At 37.4% G+C, this 6,952-nt stretch overlaps 1 pseudogene; it reads right to left on the reverse strand.

Annotated features, from left to right (window-relative positions):
• LOC128064066 (zinc finger protein 501-like) overlaps window positions 1-3,419 on the reverse strand; it is a 28,282-nt pseudogene extending 24,863 nt beyond the window's left edge.
• Between the last annotated feature and the right edge of the window lie 3,533 nt (window positions 3,420-6,952).

The raw sequence follows: 6,952 nt of genomic DNA on the forward strand, positions 1-6,952 counted from the left end.
ACCATGGATCACAGACTCAGACTCGAGTGAGTGACTGAACTGGACTAATATGTATAATTGATTCTCTTTGCTGTATAATAGAACAGCTATATTCCAATTAGAAATTTTAATAGACATTTCTTTATATAATCTAAAAATTGTCATAGTTTGAATCAACCATTAATAATATAGTGGAAAATGTGGTGAGATTTCATGTCAATTTATTTTAAAATTCTATGAAGTAATAGAACATAATAAAGTATTTTAGCATGTTAGAATTGGGACAAATACACTAGATATTTAATATGAGATCATATAAGGAAAAGAGAAACTTTGAAGTCAACCTGAGTTGTGCATTCTTTCATTTTCATGAGGTTTTGCTTTCTGCAGTGAACAATTACTTGAATTTGACATTTATTTAGAAGGTCCTATGTGTCACTTCCAATGGGTAGGAAATTATAAATCAGAGAACAAAAACCCGTCCCCAGTATTCCTAGCAGTTTGGCAGTTTGTCTACCACTCCACTCACACATTTCTGTCTAGAGGTAGAAGGAAACTTTAAAAGGACTGTCATACAGTTACTCAGAAATGGGCAGAGTTTTCCTAGGGCCCCCAAGAAATCAAAGCGCAACCAATGAATGGAGTTTGTCACAAGCCAAGAGGAGACTTCTAGTTCATACTGTGATGGATAAAAATAATCACTAGAGATAAATTCATGAATGATTTAAGAGACAGAATGGGGCAGGTGATGCATTTCTATGACAGTAGCAGACACAAACCCAGGTTTTCGAAAACCATTTCCATTGAAGCAAATCTTCCAAAACTATATGATGAAGGATCAGTTCCTCGGACCTCTCATCTGAGTCATCTCCATCCATTCATACCTACCTGGGTAAATGGCTGTTGTCTCCATTCTCCTCATACTCCTGGGATCCTTCAATTGCTCCAAAAAGGTGACCAGGTCCAGTTTAGAGACAAGACCTATTGATCAGAGAAAGGAATATCTGTGTTGTTAGAGATTCATCAGTATCGAATCCAATATGTATTCAGGTGAGATGAGAAAGCATTTTGTTCTAGAAAACGATTTCCTGAAATACTTTATTCAAAGCCGCTATACAATACTAACAAACACCTAACAATCAGTCCTGAGATTCTGGTCAAGTAGTACTCAGGCAAAAGGAAGTAGTGTCACTGTGAAATTAAGAGAGGGTGCAACGATTTAATACCACAGAACTTACACAATTACCACTAACCTAGAAGGAAGGAGGCCGAGTACATCAAGGAAGAAAAACGTCACCAGCATAACGATTCATCATGGAGCCTTTCTTTCTAAACTCACAAATACCTATTTTCCCCTAGAAAGCAGAGATCTGAAACTACTGTGGGAAGCAGAAAATTTCAGAAGACATTCTTGACATGACGGACAAAAACCCAGTGGGTAAATAAGGGATTCTGGAAGGCAGTTATCCTCACCCAAGGAGGCCAGGTTCCCATAGTTCTGTAACATCACATCCCTGTATAATTCCCGCTGACCGAGGTCCAGGCATTCCCACTCCTCTTGAGTGAAGTCTATGGCCACATCCTGGAATGTCAGCTGTCCCTGAAATACAAAGTACAGATGCCATGTGTCCATGGGAAGACTTTCTAATGTGACCCAAGATGAAAACGGCAAGTTCAGAGATCTGGTTGTCAGTTGGTGGCTTGGCTGGTATAAAATATATTTTTTAATAATCTTTTTTATATTATATATATATATAAATATATATAATTTATATATTTTTATTTGTATATTATATATTATACTTATATTTATATTTTATTTATATTTTATAATTTTATATTTTTATAATAATATAATTTTATAAAATACATTTTTTTGTAATCCTTTTTACCCAATTTCTAATGTGAAGAAAGGAGGATGAGTTATGATCCACAAGCCATTAGAGAAACTACTCTCATCTGAAAGAGCAATTATAAAATAATCAGGGCAACATTAACATATTTATTGTTCAGTGTTCTATTCGTGGGACATAGGATAAATTGTTTGTCAAAGAAACAGGAATTTTTTAAAGCATATTCTGAGCCAAGAGTTCTGAAGTGGGGCCAAAGTGCCACAATTCTAGCAAGGATATTTGAGTTGCTAATGTTGAAAATTCTGCTCAATGAATGACGATTTTGAACAGAAATGAAATAGAACAGTAAGGAAAGAATTCATACTTAAGTTGGAACTTTTACAGATTTTAACAGGTCTAATAGGATAATAACTTTTCTTGTGGTCTGGGCTCGTGTTGGAAAAGAATTTCCAGACATGAGACAAACTGAGAGGGAAATAAAGTTTATTAGAATGGGGGATGCTGTTAGAAGAGCAGGCCAGCTCAAGGGAGAGCGGATGTTGAACAGAGGTCCTTAGTCCACTTTCATAGCCAGGATACAAGGAGTGAAATAGGGGTCTTGTGGGTCATTGCTGAATGAAGAGGCACATATACAGGGTGGGGAAAGAGTAAGAAAAATACTTTCTCCTTATGGGGTAGGAGGGGAGATCATTTATACTGCTCAGGAGGACCTGAAATCAATACTTACAACAGGAGGAGGGAAAGATGGTAACGGGTCTTGTTTTTTCGTTCCTGCATTCCAAGACCCTCCTTGGTATTATCTACTCTTTTGTCCCTGGGTCACCACATACCTCCCTATTTTTAGGGTCAATTCTTGGCCCTTGTTGATACCCTGCTCATGTCTAACTGTCTACCCATTTCCCTTCTCACACATTTGGGAATCCAGTTTCAAGGAAAAAGGGGCAATGACCGCTCTGACTTCTTCAGGCTGAGCAGAGGCACATGGGGCTCTGGGTTCCATTTGCCTACTCTGTCAGGGTGCATTTATGAAGAGAGATGAGAGTCCATGGAATGATAAAGGTGACTTGTTTCAGCATTGTCTAGGTGTTGGGCAGGGAATATTCTTGCACGACCACTTGGAAATTTGTGGTATTTTAGAAGAAACAAACTTTACAAGAAAGTTAAAGTTACAAGGCCTAAAGATTAAGAGAAGCAGAAAAGCTGCTCAGGGGTTACTTAGGAGAACCAGGACCGGACATTGGTTCATGACGTTAGTGTTACTCTAGGTTCGAGAAGAAGCCAGAGTCTGGCCTCATAAAATCTTTACCTGAAAACATCTGACTATCAGAAAGCCAGTTCTAGGTTTTTCCCAGGGCACAGATTGCCTTATTTCTGATCTCTACTCTGAACAGCTTTCAGTGGGGGGGTGGGGTTGAAAGTCAGGAGCTTGCTGTTGTCATGATGTCATCTTTGTAGAGACAGCTGGCAGAGTCCAGTTAGCAGGGTTCCTTCACAGCCACATATTTGACCATGCTTTGGGGGCATTACTCGGCTATTGTGTCCCATGGCACTGGGAAGGCTCATTCCCAGGTCTGGGGAAGGTTCCATCGATAGGCCACTCAGTGTGCTTTTTCTAGGCCAGGCCTTGTGAGTAGCAAAATCTCGGGACCATACCTGTCTTACTAGCCTCTTGGTCCAGGAAAATATTCCCTTTTCTTCCTTCTTCCCACATCTAGAGTTACATTATTACAATCATTGATAGCATGTGGAACTTCATATTAGCATTTTATCACAGGCTCAGTCACACATTGAGTAACATAAGAAACAATCTTTTGAAACAAGTGACATAGAAATTAATATAGCTGTAACTAGCAGTTATTAGTCAGGACGTAAGTAAGAATGAAAAGTCAAGAACTTTCATTAGGTAGAGCCCAGTATTCCCCAGGTCATCTAACTTCACTTGTTAAATGACTATAGCCTGGAGGTAATCTCCTGGTTGTATATCATGGAGCATCTAATCTTTATCTGAAGATTGTTTACTGAGATTAGCTTTAGAAACAAACTTAGAGTATCCTTTTTAATAACTTAATTGAATCTTTTAGAAATATAAGAAGGAACTATCTCAGAAGTGAGTCTTAGTAAACACTAGATTTAATTAACAAAACTAGAAGCTTAGTTTAACAATGAAAAAAAGTTAATATTCAGTTAAACATAACTTTTTCACTATGAGGGCATTAAACCTGTAGCCAGGGAAAGCTTTAACCCATCAAATAAAAACAAGGTTTGTCAGGGAGCTGGGAAAAGCCAGGCAGCCATGCTGGATTTCCCACAGCCCTGACTCTTTGATTTATAGCTGTTTTTCACCCATTTTTAATTCCCTGATTGACATGCAGACCATGGCCATGTTTTAAGAACATCAGGATGGCAAAAGTCTAACCATGAGCGGTTATTTTTGTAGAAGAATGAGTTTTGTCTAAATGTACCATAATCTTAAGTAATGCTTATTTACTTTGCCAAACTAACAAAAAGATTTTTTAAATGAATATAAATCACTTAAATGCAAAGCAACTCATAATCTCTTATTGAAAGTTGCATTCTAAGGAAACTTTGTTTTATTAACATAGAGATTAGACTAAATTCCAGTCTGGTACAAGCTTACATGTTAGTCACTCAGTCGTGTCCGACTCTTTGTGACCGCCCGGACTGTAGCCCACCAGGCTCCTCTGTCCGTGGGATTCTCCAGGCAAGAATACTGGAGTGGGTTGCCATTCCCTTCTCCAACAAGCTTACCAGATAGCAAACAAACAAAATTTGTTTATCGGAATGTGTATTCTGTTGATAGATGAAATGTTCTGTATATGTCTGTTAAGTCCATTTGGTGTAATACATAGTTTTGAGTCTAATTTTTCCTTATTTTCTGTCTATATGATCTATCCATTGTTGAAAGTGGGATACTAAAGTCCCCAATTATAACTGAGTATTTCTATTTTCCTTTAATGTCTGTTAATATAAACATAAATATATAATATTTAATAAAGATGCAAACTATACAAATATACAGTACACATATATAATAAATATATATTTGCTTTCCCTAAAATAAAAAGAAAAATCTTTTCCATAAATCATGAAGTAGCAGTATTCTTACAAAGGTATCAGAGTGCAATCATAGAAGCCATGTTTAAATCTGATTAAACTGCAAGTAACAATGTAGCCAGGTCACTGCTGTGACTTGTAACACTTTACCAGGATAAGTAGAATTATAGTTGACCACATTTTATTAGGGCATATCAGATCTATATGAACTCCACATAATTTTAGGATATCTATGTTAGTAACATCAACCATACAGTATAATCTGAGATTTATCACCCCTTCAACAGTACTTCCCATGTAATTTAACATGTCCAATGAACTCTGGTAGTTTAATAGCTCTCTGGGATGTCTCAGGGGCCCTCTGAAGCATTCCAAAGTTAGCTAGAAGTCAAGTTACTTAGGAAGTTTTGTGGGCAAATATCAAAAGGGGTTATAACACTCAGTCAGATTAAACCATACAGATCACTGGGAAACAAAGTATTTACTTAGCCAAAGTAACAAAGAAGATTTCAAAGGTAAACATAGAACAGATCACATCAGAGGTAAAGAAACTTAAAATCCATTATCAAAGGCAGCTCAACATCTCAAGAAAACTTGTATTTATGCACAAAACTCTTCCCTTGGTGTCCACTTTCCATGAAACCTTTTTATCACTTTCTATACCCATTACTTTGTTCTCCCATCCTGAAACAGCCTCCTGTAAGTCAGACCTACCTCCTTTTCCCTTCAGAAAATGTAATTTCATTCCTCATACCTTCTTTACTGAAAATACACATGCTACTTTCTGTAAGCAACCAAGAACTTAAGCATTCTGTAGATTGGTGAACATATATACGAGTGATAATTTTTTTCCCCCCATTCCTAGAGGTACTTTGCTGGTTGACAATCTTGTAACAGATATAAAAATATAACAATATTTAACTTATAATAAATCTAGGCACAATGAAAATACTGTGCTTAATGACTCAGACATATCTACATTAGATGAGCAAACAAACGTTAATACTACATATTTACTATTTATATTTCCCAGTTCACGTGAATCTGAAATTCATTTAGGTTAATTTCTCTTATAGTTAGAATCGTCTGAATTGCAAGTGCTTACTTTCCTTTAGGCCAATTAAATTAGAACTCATTTACAACTTCAGCATTAAAAAAAACACACAATAGAGTGCACACTGACACATATATAAATCCAGAGAGAGATCTCACAGTTTCCTGCCTGAGATTTAAAACTTCTCTTTGACCCTTTTTTGTTTGTTTGAAGTTCTGACTTGCCCAAGGCTGAGTTAGGTCTCAGGCAAATTGGGCAATGTATTTCAAGGACATGGAAAGGGTTAACTTCAAGCTTTTCTCTAGGCAGGACTTTTAACAAGCTAGTTGTTTTTAAATGCATATGCAAAAAGAAAGGGTTTTGCAGTTTCAAAGGGAAAGAAAATTTCATTTTAACCAGTTTTCTCCAGAGTTAAAGAATATCAGGGCCATCCTGTGTCAAAAAGTCATCTTTCCTTTCTGTAGTTTTAGTTTTATAGCTAAAATATAGACCAAATAATGCTCAAATTGACTCTCATATCAGGGGCATTTCAGCTGATGAAATTCTTGGACTGTCCCTCTGGTGGGAAGGGAGGTCTTTGGCCCATCAGAAGAGTCTGAAGGGTTGAGGGAATTTGCAGGACTGGGGGAAGCTTGGTCCTTCCCAGGCCTGAGAAACAGTAGTCAGAAGGGAATTCTTTAGGATGTTCAGGAGTGGGGGAAGCTTGGTTCCCTCTCTGCCTGAGAGATAAACTTCCTTAGAAGGGGATTCTTTAGAATGTTAGGACATATTTTGATCCTTCAGGCTTTTGAATATAGAAGAAAGACCTGGACCAAAGGGAACCTCAGAATCCTTTCCTAGAGATCACGCGGATATGAAAGGTCGAGTAGGGGTCATCTATGAAATCTGATGGAGAGAGACAGAGAGGGACAGGAGACAGAGAGGCAACAGAATGCAAGGAAATTCTGAGTCCTTTCCCTTCTTTTGGCAAAACCTAGTGTGCCATTCAGAG

Source organism: Budorcas taxicolor, chromosome 18 (genome assembly GCF_023091745.1).
Source record: "Budorcas taxicolor isolate Tak-1 chromosome 18, Takin1.1, whole genome shotgun sequence".
NCBI lineage: Eukaryota > Metazoa > Chordata > Mammalia > Artiodactyla > Bovidae > Budorcas > Budorcas taxicolor.